Raw genomic sequence first — 17,271 nt, forward strand, 5'->3', positions numbered from 1 at the left:
CATGCTTACCTTCATTGAGTGGTGTACAGGAACCCCCAGATCTCTCTGTCCTGCCCCTTGACCTAAATTGATTCCATTTAGGTAGTAATCTGCCTTGCACCAAAGTGGGTAACCATTGATTTATCCACATTAAATTGCATCTGGCCACTCACCTAACTTGTCCAGGTCACCCTGTAATCTGCTAACATCCTGATGACATTTCACCCTGCCAGCCAGCTTAGTATCATCAGCAAATTTGCTAATGTTATGGCTAATAGCATCTTGTAGATGGTTAAGATATATGGTAAAAAGCTGCGGTGCCAGTAGTGATCCCTGCGGTACCCCCCTGGCCACTGCCTGCCATTGGGAAAGGGAGGCGTGGAGGAGTGCGGAAGGATGAGAGAATGCAGGCTGCAGCCTTATGAAGCAGGGGGAGGGCTTGCAGTTGGCCTGCGTGGGGATGTGGGAGACTACAGGAGCCTGGTGGGCAAGGGCTGGCTGAAAGGCAGCTGGAGGGACGGAGGGAGGGAAGCACGCACAGAGGAGGAAGAGCAAAGAGAAAAGAGAAAAAAAAAACAAAGGGGATAAAGAGAAAGAGCAGCAAAGAAAATGTGGCTGGCCAGCACGCCTTGAAGTAGGGAGAAAAGGAAGGGGCTGGTGCCTACGGCCATACTAGTCTGAAAACGCCCGATCTCGTCTGATCTCGGAAGCTAAGCAGACTCAGGCCTGGTTAGTACTTGGATGGGAGACCGCCTGGGAATACCAGGTGCAGTAGGCTTTTTCCGCCAGCAGGGGCTGCTCAAGTCACCCCTCTGCACTTGTGTTGTGCCACGCAATGGAGCGGCAGGTTATTTTTGCTGCTGCTGCTGCTGCTGCTGTGCCGGCCATCAGTCGCCTGCAGGCACCAGACAGGGAGGGGAGGAGAGCGGAGCGCTGCCGAAATCAGCGAGAAAGACGGAAAGAAAGGGATTGGGGCTGCACGCTGTCTGAGGGTGGCAGTCAGGAAAGGAGGACAATAGGTGCAGGAGTTGGCCATTCTGCCTTTCGAGCCTGCACCACCATTCAATATGATCATGGCTGATCATCCTTAATCAGTATCCTGTTCCTGCCTTATCTCCGTAACCCTTGATTCCAGTATCCTTGAGAGCTCTATGCAACTCTTTCTTAAATGAATCCAGAGACTGGGCCTCCACTGCCCTCTGGGGCAGAGCATTCCACACAGCCACCACTCTCTGGGTGAAGAAGTTTCTCCTCATCTCTGTCCTAAATGGTCTACCCCGTATTTTTAAGCAGTGTCCTCTGTTTCGGCACTCACCCAGCAGCGGAAACATGTTTCCTGCCGCCAGAGTGTCCAATCCTTTGATGATCTGAAATGTCTCAATCAGATCCCCTCTCAGTCTTCTAAACTCGAGGGTACACACAAGCCCAGTCGCTCCAGTCTTTCAGTGTAAGGTAATCCCGCCAGTCCAGGAATTGACCTGGTGAACCTACGCTGCATTCCCTCAATAGCCAGAATCAAATCTGGAGAGCAGAACTGCACACAGTACTCCAGGTGTGGTCTCACCAGGGCCCTGTACAGCTGCAAAAGAACCTCTTTGCTTCTATACTCCATCCCTCTTGTTATGAAGGCCAGCATGCTATTAGCCTTCTTCACTACCTGCTGTACCTGCATGCTTACCTTCATTAAGTGGTGTACAGGAACCCCCAGATCTCTCTGTCCTGCCCCTTGACCTAAATTGATTCCATTTAGGTAGTAATCTGCCTTGCACCAAAGTGGGTAACCATTGATTTATCCACATTAAATTGCATCTGGCCACTCACCTAACTTGTCCAGGTCACCCTGTAATCTGCTAACATCCTGATGACATTTCACCCTGCCAGCCAGCTTAGTATCATCAGCAAATTTGCTAATGTTATGGCTAATAGCATCTTGTAGATGGTTAAGATATATGGTAAAAAGCTGCGGTGCCAGTAGTGATCCCTGCGGTACCCCCCTGGCCACTGCCTGCCATTGGGAAAGGGAGGCGTGGAGGAGTGCGGAAGGATGAGAGAATGCAGGCTGCAGCCTTATGAAGCAGGGGGAGGGCTTGCAGTTGGCCTGCGTGGGGATGTGGGAGACTACAGGAGCCTGGTGGGCAAGGGCTGGCTGAAAGGCAGCTGGAGGGACGGAGGGAGGGAAGCACGCACAGAGGAGGAAGAGCAAAGAGAAAGAGAAAAAAAAAACAAAGGGGATAAAGAGAAAGAGCAGCAAAGAAAATGTGGCTGGCCAGCACGCCTTGAAGTAGGGAGAAAAGGAAGGGGCCGGTGCCTGCGGCCATACTAGTCTGAAAACGCCCGATCTCGTCTGATCTCGGAAACTAAGCAGACTCAGGCCTGGTTAGTACTTGGATGGGAGACCGCCTGGGAATACCAGGTGCAGTAGGCTTTTTCCGCCAGCAGGGGCTGCTCAAGTCACCCCTCTGCACTTGTGTTGTGCCACGCAATGGAGCGGCAGGTTATTTTTGCTGCTGCTGCTGCTGCTGCTGTGCCGGCCATCAGTCGCCTGCAGGCACCAGACAGGGAGGGGAGGAGAGCGGAGCGCTGCCGAAATCAGCGAGAAAGACGGAAAGAAAGGGATTGGGGCTGCACGCTGTCTGCGGGTGGCAGTCAGGAAAGGAGGACAATAGGTGCAGGAGTTGGCCATTCTGCCTTTCGAGCCTGCACCACCATTCAATATGATCATGGCTGATCATCCTTAATCAGTATCCTGTTCCTGCCTTATCTCCGTAACCCTTGATTCCACTATCCTTGAGAGCTCTATGCAACTCTTTCTTAAATGAATCCAGAGACTGGGCCTCCACTGCCCTCTGGGGCAGAGCATTCCACACAGCCACCACTCTCTGGGTGAAGAAGTTTCTCCTCATCTCTGTCCTAAATGGTCTACCCCGTATTTTTAAGCAGTGTCCTCTGTTTCGGCACTCACCCAGCAGCGGAAACATGTTTCCTGCCGCCAGAGTGTCCAATCCTTTGATGATCTGAAATGTCTCAATCAGATCCCCTCTCAGTCTTCTAAACTCGAGGGTACACACAAGCCCAGTCGCTCCAGTCTTTCAGTGTAAGGTAATCCCGCCAGTCCAGGAATTGACCTGGTGAACCTACGCTGCATTCCCTCAATAGCCAGAATCAAATCTGGAGAGCAGAACTGCACACAGTACTCCAGGTGTGGTCTCACCAGGGCCCTGTACAGGTGCAAAAGAACCTCTTTGCTTCTATACTCCATCCCTCTTGTTATGAAGGCCAGCATGCTATTAGCCTTCTTCACTACCTGCTGTACCTGCATGCTTACCTTCATTGAGTGGTGTACAGGAACCCCCAGATCTCTCTGTCCTGCCCCTTGACCTAAATTGATTCCATTTAGGTAGTAATCTGCCTTGCACCAAAGTGGGTAACCATTGATTTATCCACATTAAATTGCATCTGGCCACTCACCTAACTTGTCCAGGTCACCCTGTAATCTGCTAACATCCTGATGACATTTCACCCTGCCAGCCAGCTTAGTATCATCAGCAAATTTGCTAATGTTATGGCTAATAGCATCTTGTAGATGGTTAAGATATATGGTAAAAAGCTGCGGTGCCAGTAGTGATCCCTGCGGTACCCCCCTGGCCACTGCCTGCCATTGGGAAAGGGAGGCGTGGAGGAGTGCGGAAGGATGAGAGAATGCAGGCTGCAGCCTGATGAAGCAGGGGGAGGGCTTGCAGTTGGCCTGCGTGGGGATGTGGGAGACTACAGGAGCCTGGTGGGCAAGGGCTGGCTGAAAGGCAGCTGGAGGGACGGAGGGAGGGAAGCACGCACAGAGGAGGAAGAGCAAAGAGAAAAGAGAAAAAAAAAACAAAGGGGATAAAGAGAAAGAGCAGCAAAGAAAATGTGGCTGGCCAGCACGCCTTGAAGTAGGGAGAAAAGGAAGGGGCCAGTGCCTACGGCCATACTAGTCTGGAAACGCCTGATCTCGGAAGCTAAGCAGACTCAGGCCTGGTTAGTACTTGGATGGGAGACCGCCTGGGAATACCAGGTGCAGTAGGCTTTTTCCGCCAGCAGGGGCTGCTCAAGTCACCCCTCTGCACTTGTGTTGTGCCACGCAATGGAGCGGCAGGTTATTTTTGCTGCTGCTGCTGCTGCTGCTGCTGCTGCTGCTGCTGTGCCGGCCATCAGTCGCCTGCAGGCACCAGACAGGGAGGGGAGGAGAGCGGAGCGCTGCCGAAATCAGCGAGAAAGACGGAAAGAAAGGGATTGGGGCTGCACGCTGTCTGCGGGTGGCAGTCAGGAAAGGAGGACAATAGGTGCAGGAGTTGGCCATTCTGCCTTTCGAGCCTGCACCACCATTCAATATGATCATGGCTGATCATCCTTAATCAGTATCCTGTTCCTGCCTTATCTCCGTAACCCTTGATTCCACTATCCTTGAGAGCTCTATGCAACTCTTTCTTAAATGAATCCAGAGACTGGGCCTCCACTGCCCTCTGGGGCAGAGCATTCCACACAGCCACCACTCTCTGGGTGAAGAAGTTTCTCCTCATCTCTGTCCTAAATGGTCTACCCCGTATTTTTAAGCAGTGTCCTCTGTTTCGGCACTCACCCAGCAGCGGAAACATGTTTCCTGCCGCCAGAGTGTCCAATCCTTTGATGATCTGAAATGTCTCAATCAGATCCCCTCTCAGTCTTCTAAACTCGAGGGTACACACAAGCCCAGTCGCTCCAGTCTTTCAGTGTAAGGTAATCCCGCCAGTCCAGGAATTGACCTGGTGAACCTACGCTGCATTCCCTCAATAGCCAGAATCAAATCTGGAGAGCAGAACTGCACACAGTACTCCAGGTGTGGTCTCACCAGGGCCCTGTACAGCTGCAAAAGAACCTCTTTGCTTCTATACTCCATCCCTCTTGTTATGAAGGCCAGCATGCTATGAGCCTTCTTCACTACCTGCTGTACCTGCATGCTTACCTTCATTGAGTGGTGTACAGGAACCCCCCAGATCTCTCTGTCCTGCCCCTTGACCTAAATTGATTCCATTTAGGTAGTAATCTGCCTTGCACCAAAGTGGGTAACCATTGATTTATCCACATTAAATTGCATCTGGCCACTCACCTAACTTGTCCAGGTCACCCTGTAATCTGCTAACATCCTGATGACATTTCACCCTGCCAGCCAGCTTAGTATCATCAGCAAATTTGCTAATGTTATGGCTAATAGCATCTTGTAGATGGTTAAGATATATGGTAAAAAGCTGCGGTGCCAGTAGTGATCCCTGCGGTACCCCCCTGGCCACTGCCTGCCATTGGGAAAGGGAGGCGTGGAGGAGTGCGGAAGGATGAGAGAATGCAGGCTGCAGCCTTATGAAGCAGGGGGAGGGCTTGCAGTTGGCCTGCGTGGGGATGTGGGAGACTACAGGAGCCTGGTGGGCAAGGGCTGGCTGAAAGGCAGCTGGAGGGACGGAGGGAGGGAAGCACGCACAGAGGAGGAAGAGCAAAGAGAAAAGAGAAAAAAAAAACAAAGGGGATAAAGAGAAAGAGCAGCAAAGAAAATGTGGCTGGCCAGCACGCCTTGAAGTAGGGAGAAAAGGAAGGGGCCGGTGCCTACGGCCATACTAGTCTGAAAACGCCCGATCTCGTCTGATCTCAGAAGCTAAGCAGACTCAGGCCTGGTTAGTACTTGGATGGGAGACCGCCTGGGAATACCAGGTGCAGTAGGCTTTTTCCGCCAGCAGGGGCTGCTCAAGTCACCCCTCTGCACTTGTGTTGTGCCACGCAATGGAGCGGCAGGTTATTTTTGCTGCTGCTGCTGCTGCTGCTGTGCCGGCCATCAGTCGCCTGCAGGCACCAGACAGGGAGGGGAGGAGAGCGGAGCGCTGCCGAAATCAGCGAGAAAGACGGAAAGAAAGGGATTGGGGCTGCACGCTGTCTGCGGGTGGCAGTCAGGAAAGGAGGACAATAGGTGCAGGAGTTGGCCATTCTGCCTTTCGAGCCTGCACCACCATTCAATATGATCATGGCTGATCATCCTTAATCAGTATCCTGTTCCTGCCTTATCTCCGTAACCCTTGATTCCACTATCCTTGAGAGCTCTATGCAACTCTTTCTTAAATGAATCCAGAGACTGGGCCTCCACTGCCCTCTGGGGCAGAGCATTCCACACAGCCACCACTCTCTGGGTGAAGAAGTTTCTCCTCATCTCTGTCCTAAATGGTCTACCCCGTATTTTTAAGCAGTGTCCTCTGTTTCGGCACTCACCCAGCAGCGGAAACATGTTTCCTGCCGCCAGAGTGTCCAATCCTTTGATGATCTGAAATGTCTCAATCAGATCCCCTCTCAGTCTTCTAAACTCGAGGGTACACACAAGCCCAGTCGCTCCAGTCTTTCAGTGTAAGGTAATCCCGCCAGTCCAGGAATTGACCTGGTGAACCTACGCTGCATTCCCTCAATAGCCAGAATCAAATCTGGAGAGCAGAACTGCACACAGTACTCCAGGTGTGGTCTCACCAGGGCCCTGTACAGCTGCAAAAGAACCTCTTTGCTTCTATACTCCATCCCTCTTGTTATGAAGGCCAGCATGCTATGAGCCTTCTTCACTACCTGCTGTACCTGCATGCTTACCTTCATTGAGTGGTGTACAGGAACCCCCAGATCTCTCTGTCCTGCCCCTTGACCTAAATTGATTCCATTTAGGTAGTAATCTGCCTTGCACCAAAGTGGGTAACCATTGATTTATCCACATTAAATTGCATCTGGCCACTCACCTAACTTGTCCAGGTCACCCTGTAATCTGCTAACATCCTGATGACATTTCACCCTGCCAGCCAGCTTAGTATCATCAGCAAATTTGCTAATGTTATGGCTAATAGCATCTTGTAGATGGTTAAGATATATGGTAAAAAGCTGCGGTGCCAGTAGTGATCCCTGCGGTACCCCCCTGGCCACTGCCTGCCATTGGGAAAGGGAGGCGTGGAGGAGTGCGGAAGGATGAGAGAATGCAGGCTGCAGCCTTATGAAGCAGGGGGAGGGCTTGCAGTTGGCCTGCGTGGGGATGTGGGAGACTACAGGAGCCTGGTGGGCAAGGGCTGGCTGAAAGGCAGCTGGAGGGACGGAGGGAGGGAAGCACGCACAGAGGAGGAAGAGCAAAGAGAAAAGAGAAAAAAAAAACAAAGGGGATAAAGAGAAAGAGCAGCAAAGAAAATGTGGCTGGCCAGCACGCCTTGAAGTAGGGAGAAAAGGAAGGGGCCAGTGCCTACGGCCATACTAGTCTGAAAACGCCCGATCTCGTCTGATCTCAGAAGCTAAGCAGACTCAGGCCTGGTTAGTACTTGGATGGGAGACCGCCTGGGAATACCAGGTGCAGTAGGCTTTTTCCGCCAGCAGGGGCTGCTCAAGTCACCCCTCTGCACTTGTGTTGTGCCACGCAATGGAGCGGCAGGTTATTTTTGCTGCTGCTGCTGCTGCTGCTGTGCCGGCCATCAGTCGCCTGCAGGCACCAGACAGGGAGGGGAGGAGAGCGGAGCGCTGCCGAAATCAGCGAGAAAGACGGAAAGAAAGGGATTGGGGCTGCACGCTGTCTGCGGGTGGCAGTCAGGAAAGGAGGACAATAGGTGCAGGAGTTGGCCATTCTGCCTTTCGAGCCTGCACCACCATTCAATATGATCATGGCTGATCATCCTTAATCAGTATCCTGTTCCTGCCTTATCTCCGTAACCCTTGATTCCACTATCCTTGAGAGCTCTATGCAACTCTTTCTTAAATGAATCCAGAGACTGGGCCTCCACTGCCCTCTGGGGCAGAGCATTCCACACAGCCACCACTCTCTGGGTGAAGAAGTTTCTCCTCATCTCTGTCCTAAATGGTCTACCCCGTATTTTTAAGCAGTGTCCTCTGTTTCGGCACTCACCCAGCAGCGGAAACATGTTTCCTGCCGCCAGAGTGTCCAATCCTTTGATGATCTGAAATGTCTCAATCAGATCCCCTCTCAGTCTTCTAAACTCGAGGGTACACACAAGCCCAGTCGCTCCAGTCTTTCAGTGTAAGGTAATCCCGCCAGTCCAGGAATTGACCTGGTGAACCTACGCTGCATTCCCTCAATAGCCAGAATCAAATCTGGAGAGCAGAACTGCACACAGTACTCCAGGTGTGGTCTCACCAGGGCCCTGTACAGCTGCAAAAGAACCTCTTTGCTTCTATACTCCATCCCTCTTGTTATGAAGGCCAGCATGCTATTAGCCTTCTTCACTACCTGCTGTACCTGCATGCTTACCTTCATTGAGTGGTGTACAGGAACCCCCAGATCTCTCTGTCCTGCCCCTTGACCTAAATTGATTCCATTTAGGTAGTAATCTGCCTTGCACCAAAGTGGGTAACCATTGATTTATCCACATTAAATTGCATCTGGCCACTCACCTAACTTGTCCAGGTCACCCTGTAATCTGCTAACATCCTGATGACATTTCACCCTGCCAGCCAGCTTAGTATCATCAGCAAATTTGCTAATGTTATGGCTAATAGCATCTTGTAGATGGTTAAGATATATGGTAAAAAGCTGCGGTGCCAGTAGTGATCCCTGCGGTACCCCCCTGGCCACTGCCTGCCATTGGGAAAGGGAGGCGTGGAGGAGTGCGGAAGGATGAGAGAATGCAGGCTGCAGCCTTATGAAGCAGGGGGAGGGCTTGCAGTTGGCCTGCGTGGGGATGTGGGAGACTACAGGAGCCTGGTGGGCAAGGGCTGGCTGAAAGGCAGCTGGAGGGACGGAGGGAGGGAAGCACGCACAGAGGAGGAAGAGCAAAGAGAAAAGAGAAAAAAAAAACAAAGGGGATAAAGAGAAAGAGCAGCAAAGAAAATGTGGCTGGCCAGCACGCCTTGAAGTAGGGAGAAAAGGAAGGGGCCAGTGCCTACGGCCATACTAGTCTGAAAACGCCCGATCTCGTCTGATCTCGGAAACTAAGCAGACTCAGGCCTGGTTAGTACTTGGATGGGAGACCGCCTGGGAATACCAGGTGCAGTAGGCTTTTTCCGCCAGCAGGGGCTGCTCAAGTCACCCCTCTGCACTTGTGTTGTGCCACGCAATGGAGCGGCAGGTTATTTTTGCTGCTGCTGCTGCTGCTGCTGTGCCGGCCATCAGTCGCCTGCAGGCACCAGACAGGGAGGGGAGGAGAGCGGAGCGCTGCCGAAATCAGCGAGAAAGACGGAAAGAAAGGGATTGGGGCTGCACGCTGTCTGAGGGTGGCAGTCAGGAAAGGAGGACAATAGGTGCAGGAGTTGGCCATTCTGCCTTTCGAGCCTGCACCACCATTCAATATGATCATGGCTGATCATCCTTAATCAGTATCCTGTTCCTGCCTTATCTCCGTAACCCTTGATTCCACTATCCTTGAGAGCTCTATGCAACTCTTTCTTAAATGAATCCAGAGACTGGGCCTCCACTGCCCTCTGGGGCAGAGCATTCCACACAGCCACCACTCTCTGGGTGAAGAAGTTTCTCCTCATCTCTGTCCTAAATGGTCTACCCCGTATTTTTAAGCAGTGTCCTCTGTTTCGGCACTCACCCAGCAGCGGAAACATGTTTCCTGCCGCCAGAGTGTCCAATCCTTTGATGATCTGAAATGTCTCAATCAGATCCCCTCTCAGTCTTCTAAACTCGAGGGTACACACAAGCCCAGTCGCTCCAGTCTTTCAGTGTAAGGTAATCCCGCCAGTCCAGGAATTGACCTGGTGAACCTACGCTGCATTCCCTCAATAGCCAGAATCAAATCTGGAGAGCAGAACTGCACACAGTACTCCAGGTGTGGTCTCACCAGGGCCCTGTACAGCTGCAAAAGAACCTCTTTGCTTCTATACTCCATCCCTCTTGTTATGAAGGCCAGCATGCTATTAGCCTTCTTCACTACCTGCTGTACCTGCATGCTTACCTTCATTAAGTGGTGTACAGGAACCCCCAGATCTCTCTGTCCTGCCCCTTGACCTAAATTGATTCCATTTAGGTAGTAATCTGCCTTGCACCAAAGTGGGTAACCATTGATTTATCCACATTAAATTGCATCTGGCCACTCACCTAACTTGTCCAGGTCACCCTGTAATCTGCTAACATCCTGATGACATTTCACCCTGCCAGCCAGCTTAGTATCATCAGCAAATTTGCTAATGTTATGGCTAATAGCATCTTGTAGATGGTTAAGATATATGGTAAAAAGCTGCGGTGCCAGTAGTGATCCCTGCGGTACCCCCCTGGCCACTGCCTGCCATTGGGAAAGGGAGGCGTGGAGGAGTGCGGAAGGATGAGAGAATGCAGGCTGCAGCCTTATGAAGCAGGGGGGAGGGCTTGCAGTTGGCCTGCGTGGGATGTGGGAGACTACAGGAGCCTGGTGGGCAAGGGCTGGCTGAAAGGCAGCTGGAGGGACGGAGGGAGGGAAGCACGCACAGAGGAGGAAGAGCAAAGAGAAAAGAGAAAAAAAAAAAACAAAGGGGATAAAGAGAAAGAGCAGCAAAGAAAATGTGGCTGGCCAGCACGCCTTGAAGTAGGGAGAAAAGGAAGGGGCCGGTGCCTGCGGCCATACTAGTCTGAAAACGCCCGATCTCGTCTGATCTCGGAAACTAAGCAGACTCAGGCCTGGTTAGTACTTGGATGGGAGACCGCCTGGGAATACCAGGTGCAGTAGGCTTTTTCCGCCAGCAGGGGCTGCTCAAGTCACCCCTCTGCACTTGTGTTGTGCCACGCAATGGAGCGGCAGGTTTTTTTTTGCTGCTGCTGCTGCTGCTGTGCCGGCCATCAGTCGCCTGCAGGCACCAGACAGGGAGGGGAGGAGAGCGGAGCGCTGCCGAAATCAGCGAGAAAGACGGAAAGAAAGGGATTGGGGCTGCACGCTGTCTGCGGGTGGCAGTCAGGAAAGGAGGACAATAGGTGCAGGAGTTGGCCATTCTGCCTTTCGAGCCTGCACCACCATTCAATATGATCATGGCTGATCATCCTTAATCAGTATCCTGTTCCTGCCTTATCTCCGTAACCCTTGATTCCACTATCCTTGAGAGCTCTATGCAACTCTTTCTTAAATGAATCCAGAGACTGGGCCTCCACTGCCCTCTGGGGCAGAGCATTCCACACAGCCACCACTCTCTGGGTGAAGAAGTTTCTCCTCATCTCTGTCCTAAATGGTCTACCCCGTATTTTTAAGCAGTGTCCTCTGTTTCGGCACTCACCCAGCAGCGGAAACATGTTTCCTGCCGCCAGAGTGTCCAATCCTTTGATGATCTGAAATGTCTCAATCAGATCCCCTCTCAGTCTTCTAAACTCGAGGGTACACACAAGCCCAGTCGCTCCAGTCTTTCAGTGTAAGGTAATCCCGCCAGTCCAGGAATTGACCTGGTGAACCTACGCTGCATTCCCTCAATAGCCAGAATCAAATCTGGAGAGCAGAACTGCACACAGTACTCCAGGTGTGGTCTCACCAGGGCCCTGTACAGGTGCAAAAGAACCTCTTTGCTTCTATACTCCATCCCTCTTGTTATGAAGGCCAGCATGCTATTAGCCTTCTTCACTACCTGCTGTACCTGCATGCTTACCTTCATTGAGTGGTGTACAGGAACCCCCAGATCTCTCTGTCCTGCCCCTTGACCTAAATTGATTCCATTTAGGTAGTAATCTGCCTTGCACCAAAGTGGGTAACCATTGATTTATCCACATTAAATTGCATCTGGCCACTCACCTAACTTGTCCAGGTCACCCTGTAATCTGCTAACATCCTGATGACATTTCACCCTGCAGCCAGCTTAGTATCATCAGCAAATTTGCTAATGTTATGGCTAATAGCATCTTGTAGATGGTTAAGATATATGGTAAAAAGCTGCGGTGCCAGTAGTGATCCCTGCGGTACCCCCCTGGCCACTGCCTGCCATTGGGAAAGGGAGGCGTGGAGGAGTGCGGAAGGATGAGAGAATGCAGGCTGCAGCCTTATGAAGCAGGGGGAGGGCTTGCAGTTGGCCTGCGTGGGGATGTGGGAGACTACAGGAGCCTGGTGGGCAAGGGCTGGCTGAAAGGCAGCTGGAGGGACGGAGGGAGGGAAGCACGCACAGAGGAGGAAGAGCAAAGAGAAAAGAGAAAAAAAAAACAAAGGGGATAAAGAGAAAGAGCAGCAAAGAAAATGTGGCTGGCCAGCACGCCTTGAAGTAGGGAGAAAAGGAAGAGGCCAGTGCCTACGGCCATACTAGTCTGGAAACGCCTGATCTCGGAAGCTAAGCAGACTCAGGCCTGGTTAGTACTTGGATGGGAGACCGCCTGGGAATACCAGGTGCAGTAGGCCTTTTTCCGCCAGCAGGGGCTGCTCAAGTCACCCCTCTGCACTTGTGTTGTGCCACGCAATGGAGCGGCAGGTTATTTTTGCTGCTGCTGCTGCTGCTGCTGCTGCTGCTGCTGCTGTGCCGGCCATCAGTCGCCTGCAGGCACCAGACAGGGAGGGGAGGAGAGCGGAGCGCTGCCGAAATCAGCGAGAAAGACGGAAAGAAAGGGATTGGGGCTGCACGCTGTCTGCGGGGTGGCAGTCAGGAAAGGAGGACAATAGGTGCAGGAGTTGGCCATTCTGCCTTTCGAGCCTGCACCACCATTCAATATGATCATGGCTGATCATCCTTAATCAGTATCCTGTTCCTGCCTTATCTCCGTAACCCTTGATTCCACTATCCTTGAGAGCTCTATGCAACTCTTTCTTAAATGAATCCAGAGACTGGGCCTCCACTGCCCTCTGGGGCAGAGCATTCCACACCGCCACCACTCTCTGGGTGAAGAAGTTTCTCCTCATCTCTGTCCTAAATGGTCTACCCCGTATTTTTAAGCAGTGTCCTCTGTTTCGGCACTCACCCAGCAGGAAACATGTTTCCTGCCGCCAGAGTGTCCAATCCTTTGATGATCTGAAATGTCTCAATCAGATCCCCTCTCAGTCTTCTAAACTCGAGGGTACACACAAGCCCAGTCGCTCCAGTCTTTCAGTGTAAGGTAATCCCGCCAGTCCAGGAATTGACCTGGTGAACCTACGCTGCATTCCCTCAATAGCCAGAATCAAATCTGGAGAGCAGAACTGCACACAGTACTCCAGGTGTGGTCTCACCAGGGCCCTGTACAGCTGCAAAAGAACCTCTTTGCTTCTATACTCCATCCCTCTTGTTATGAAGGCCAGCATGCTATGAGCCTTCTTCACTACCTGCTGTACCTGCATGCTTACCTTCATTGAGTGGTGTACAGGAACCCCCAGATCTCTCTGTCCTGCCCCTTGACCTAAATTGATTCCATTTAGGTAGTAATCTGCCTTGCACCAAAGTGGGTAACCATTGATTTATCCACATTAAATTGCATCTGGCCACTCACCTAACTTGTCCAGGTCACCCTGTAATCTGCTAACATCCTGATGACATTTCACCCTGCCAGCCAGCTTAGTATCATCAGCAAATTTGCTAATGTTATGGCTAATAGCATCTTGTAGATGGTTAAGATATATGGTAAAAAGCTGCGGTGCCAGTAGTGATCCCTGCGGTACCCCCCCTGGCCACTGCCTGCCATTGGGAAAGGGAGGCGTGGAGGAGTGCGGAAGGATGAGAGAATGCAGGCTGCAGCCTTATGAAGCAGGGGGAGGGCTTGCAGTTGGCCTGCGTGGGGATGTGGGAGACTACAGGAGCCTGGTGGGCAAGGGCTGGCTGAAAGGCAGCTGGAGGGACGGAGGGAGGGAAGCACGCACAGAGGAGGAAGAGCAAAGAGAAAAGAGAAAAAAAAAACAAAGGGGATAAAGAGAAAGAGCAGCAAAGAAATGTGGCTGGCCAGCACGCCTTGAAGTAGGGAGAAAAGGAAGGGGCCGGTGCCTACGGCCATACTAGTCTGAAAACGCCCGATCTCGTCTGATCTCAGAAGCTAAGCAGACTCAGGCCTGGTTAGTACTTGGATGGGAGACCGCCTGGGAATACCAGGTGCAGTAGGCTTTTTCCGCCAGCAGGGGCTGCTCAAGTCACCCCTCTGCACTTGTGTTGTGCCACGCAATGGAGCGGCAGGTTATTTTTGCTGCTGCTGCTGCTGCTGCTGTGCCGGCCATCAGTCGCCTGCAGGCACCAGACAGGGAGGGGAGGAGAGCGGAGCGCTGCCGAAATCAGCGAGAAAGACGGAAAGAAAGGGATTGGGGCTGCACGCTGTCTGCGGGTGGCAGTCAGGAAAGGAGGACAATAGGTGCAGGAGTTGGCCATTCTGCCTTTCGAGCCTGCACCACCATTCAATATGATCATGGCTGATCATCCTTAATCAGTATCCTGTTCCTGCCTTATCTCCGTAACCCTTGATTCCAGTATCCTTGAGAGCTCTATGCAACTCTTTCTTAAATGAATCCAGAGACTGGGCCTCCACTGCCCTCTGGGGCAGAGCATTCCACACAGCCACCACTCTCTGGGTGAAGAAGTTTCTCCTCATCTCTGTCCTAAATGGTCTACCCCGTATTTTTAAGCAGTGTCCTCTGTTTCGGCACTCACCCAGCAGCGGAAACATGTTTCCTGCCGCCAGAGTGTCCAATCCTTTGATGATCTGAAATGTCTCAATCAGATCCCCTCTCAGTCTTCTAAACTCGAGGGTACACACAAGCCCAGTCGCTCCAGTCTTTCAGTGTAAGGTAATCCCGCCAGTCCAGGAATTGACCTGGTGAACCTACGCTGCATTCCCTCAATAGCCAGAATCAAATCTGGAGAGCAGAACTGCACACAGTACTCCAGGTGTGGTCTCACCAGGGCCCTGTACAGCTGCAAAAGAACCTCTTTGCTTCTATACTCCATCCCTCTTGTTATGAAGGCCAGCATGCTATGAGCCTTCTTCACTACCTGCTGTACCTGCATGCTTACCTTCATTGAGTGGTGTACAGGAACCCCCAGATCTCTCTGTCCTGCCCCTTGACCTAAATTGATTCCATTTAGGTAGTAATCTGCCTTGCACCAAAGTGGGTAACCATTGATTTATCCACATTAAATTGCATCTGGCCACTCACCTAACTTGTCCAGGTCACCCTGTAATCTGCTAACATCCTGATGACATTTCACCCTGCCAGCCAGCTTAGTATCATCAGCAAATTTGCTAATGTTATGGCTAATAGCATCTTGTAGATGGTTAAGATATATGGTAAAAAGCTGCGGTGCCAGTAGTGATCCCTGCGGTACCCCCCTGGCCACTGCCTGCCATTGGGAAAGGGAGGCGTGGAGGAGTGCGGAAGGATGAGAGAATGCAGGCTGCAGCCTTATGAAGCAGGGGGAGGGCTTGCAGTTGGCCTGCGTGGGGATGTGGGAGACTACAGGAGCCTGGTGGGCAAGGGCTGGCTGAAAGGCAGCTGGAGGGACGGAGGGAGGGAAGCACGCACAGAGGAGGAAGAGCAAAGAGAAAAGAGAAAAAAAAAACAAAGGGGATAAAGAGAAAGAGCAGCAAAGAAAATGTGGCTGGCCAGCACGCCTTGAAGTAGGGAGAAAAGGAAGGGGCCGGTGCCTACTGCCATACTAGTCTGAAAACGCCCGATCTCGTCTGATCTCAGAAGCTAAGCAGACTCAGGCCTGGTTAGTACTTGGATGGGAGACCGCCTGGGAATACCAGGTGCAGTAGGCTTTTTCCGCCAGCAGGGGCTGCTCAAGTCACCCCTCTGCACTTGTGTTGTGCCACGCAATGGAGCGGCAGGTTATTTTTGCTGCTGCTGCTGCTGCTGCTGTGCCGGCCATCAGTCGCCTGCAGGCACCAGACAGGGAGGGGAGGAGAGCGGAGCGCTGCCGAAATCAGCGAGAAAGACGGAAAGAAAGGGATTGGGGCTGCACGCTGTCTGCGGGTGGCAGTCAGGAAAGGAGGACAATAGGTGCAGGAGTTGGCCATTCTGCCTTTCGAGCCTGCACCACCATTCAATATGATCATGGCTGATCATCCTTAATCAGTATCCTGTTCCTGCCTTATCTCCGTAACCCTTGATTCCACTATCCTTGAGAGCTCTATGCAACTCTTTCTTAAATGAATCCAGAGACTGGGCCTCCACTGCCCTCTGGGGCAGAGCATTCCACACAGCCACCACTCTCTGGGTGAAGAAGTTTCTCCTCATCTCTGTCCTAAATGGTCTACCCCGTATTTTTAAGCAGTGTCCTCTGTTTCGGCACTCACCCAGCAGCGGAAACATGTTTCCTGCCGCCAGAGTGTCCAATCCTTTGATGATCTGAAATGTCTCAATCAGATCCCCTCTCAGTCTTCTAAACTCGAGGGTACACACAAGCCCAGTCGCTCCAGTCTTTCAGTGTAAGGTAATCCCGCCAGTCCAGGAATTGACCTGGTGAACCTACGCTGCATTCCCTCAATAGCCAGAATCAAATCTGGAGAGCAGAACTGCACACAGTACTCCAGGTGTGGTCTCACCAGGGCCCTGTACAGCTGCAAAAGAACCTCTTTGCTTCTATACTCCATCCCTCTTGTTATGAAGGCCAGCATGCTATTAGCCTTCTTCACTACCTGCTGTACCTGCATGCTTACCTTCATTGAGTGGTGTACAGGAACCCCCAGATCTCTCTGTCCTGCCCCTTGAGCTAAATTGATTCCATTTAGGTAGTAATCTGCCTTGCACCAAAGTGGGTAACCATTGATTTATCCACATTAAATTGCATCTGGCCACTCACCTAACTTGTCCAGGTCACCCTGTAATCTGCTAACATCCTGATGACATTTCACCCTGCCAGCCAGCTTAGTATCATCAGCAAATTTGCTAATGTTATGGCTAATAGCATCTTGTAGATGGTTAAGATATATGGTAAAAAGCTGCGGTGCCAGTAGTGATGCCTGCGGTACCCCCCTGGCCACTGCCTGCCATTGGGAAAGGGAGGCGTGGAGGAGTGCGGAAGGATGAGAGAATGCAGGCTGCAGCCTTATGAAGCAGGGGGAGGGCTTGCAGTTGGCCTGCGTGGGGATGTGGGAGACTACAGGAGCCTGGTGGGCAAGGGCTGGCTGAAAGGCAGCTGGAGGGACGGAGGGAGGGAAGCACGCACAGAGGAGGAAGAGCAAAGAGAAAAGAGAAAAAAAAAACAAAGGGGATAAAGAGAAAGAGCAGCAAAGAAAATGTGGCTGGCCAGCACGCCTTGAAGTAGGGAGAAAAGGAAGGGGCCGGTGCCTACTGCCATACTAGTCTGAAAACGCCCGATCTCGTCTGATCTCAGAAGCTAAGCAGACTCAGGCCTGGTTAGTACTTGGATGGGAGACCGCCTGGGAATACCAGGTGCAGTAGGCTTTTTCCGCCAGCAGGGGCTGCTCAA

General features: G+C 51.9%; 9 non-coding genes and 2 pseudogenes across 9 annotated transcripts; all 11 read left to right on the top strand.

The window, feature by feature from the left end:
* Positions 1-638: 638 nt before the first annotated feature.
* LOC132812170 (5S ribosomal RNA) lies at positions 639-757 on the top strand. The gene has a single exon (XR_009643496.1). It is a non-coding gene; the product is annotated as a 5S ribosomal RNA (ribosomal RNA).
* Positions 758-2,285: 1,528 nt separating this feature from the next.
* LOC132812188 (5S ribosomal RNA) lies at positions 2,286-2,404 on the top strand. Its single transcript, XR_009643514.1, has one exon. It is a non-coding gene; the product is annotated as a 5S ribosomal RNA (ribosomal RNA).
* A 1,529-nt stretch (positions 2,405-3,933) lies between these two features.
* Positions 3,934-4,042, top strand: LOC132812202 (5S ribosomal RNA; annotated as a pseudogene).
* A 1,545-nt stretch (positions 4,043-5,587) lies between these two features.
* LOC132812183 (5S ribosomal RNA) lies at positions 5,588-5,706 on the top strand. Its single transcript, XR_009643509.1, has one exon. It is a non-coding gene; the product is annotated as a 5S ribosomal RNA (ribosomal RNA).
* Positions 5,707-7,235: 1,529 nt separating this feature from the next.
* Positions 7,236-7,354, top strand: LOC132812184 (5S ribosomal RNA). Its single transcript, XR_009643510.1, has one exon. It is a non-coding gene; the product is annotated as a 5S ribosomal RNA (ribosomal RNA).
* Positions 7,355-8,883: 1,529 nt separating this feature from the next.
* Positions 8,884-9,002, top strand: LOC132812186 (5S ribosomal RNA). The gene has a single exon (XR_009643512.1). It is a non-coding gene; the product is annotated as a 5S ribosomal RNA (ribosomal RNA).
* Positions 9,003-10,533: 1,531 nt separating this feature from the next.
* LOC132812190 (5S ribosomal RNA) lies at positions 10,534-10,652 on the top strand. The gene has a single exon (XR_009643515.1). It is a non-coding gene; the product is annotated as a 5S ribosomal RNA (ribosomal RNA).
* Positions 10,653-12,178: 1,526 nt separating this feature from the next.
* LOC132812201 (5S ribosomal RNA) lies at positions 12,179-12,287 on the top strand (annotated as a pseudogene).
* A 1,544-nt stretch (positions 12,288-13,831) lies between these two features.
* On the top strand, positions 13,832-13,950 carry LOC132812185 (5S ribosomal RNA). Its single transcript, XR_009643511.1, has one exon. It is a non-coding gene; the product is annotated as a 5S ribosomal RNA (ribosomal RNA).
* Positions 13,951-15,479: 1,529 nt separating this feature from the next.
* Positions 15,480-15,598, top strand: LOC132812176 (5S ribosomal RNA). The gene has a single exon (XR_009643502.1). It is a non-coding gene; the product is annotated as a 5S ribosomal RNA (ribosomal RNA).
* Positions 15,599-17,127: 1,529 nt separating this feature from the next.
* Positions 17,128-17,246, top strand: LOC132812177 (5S ribosomal RNA). Its single transcript, XR_009643503.1, has one exon. It is a non-coding gene; the product is annotated as a 5S ribosomal RNA (ribosomal RNA).
* The last annotated feature ends 25 nt before the right edge of the window (positions 17,247-17,271 follow it).

This window comes from Hemiscyllium ocellatum, unplaced genomic scaffold (genome assembly GCF_020745735.1).
Source record: "Hemiscyllium ocellatum isolate sHemOce1 unplaced genomic scaffold, sHemOce1.pat.X.cur. scaffold_2594_pat_ctg1, whole genome shotgun sequence".
NCBI lineage: Eukaryota > Metazoa > Chordata > Chondrichthyes > Orectolobiformes > Hemiscylliidae > Hemiscyllium > Hemiscyllium ocellatum.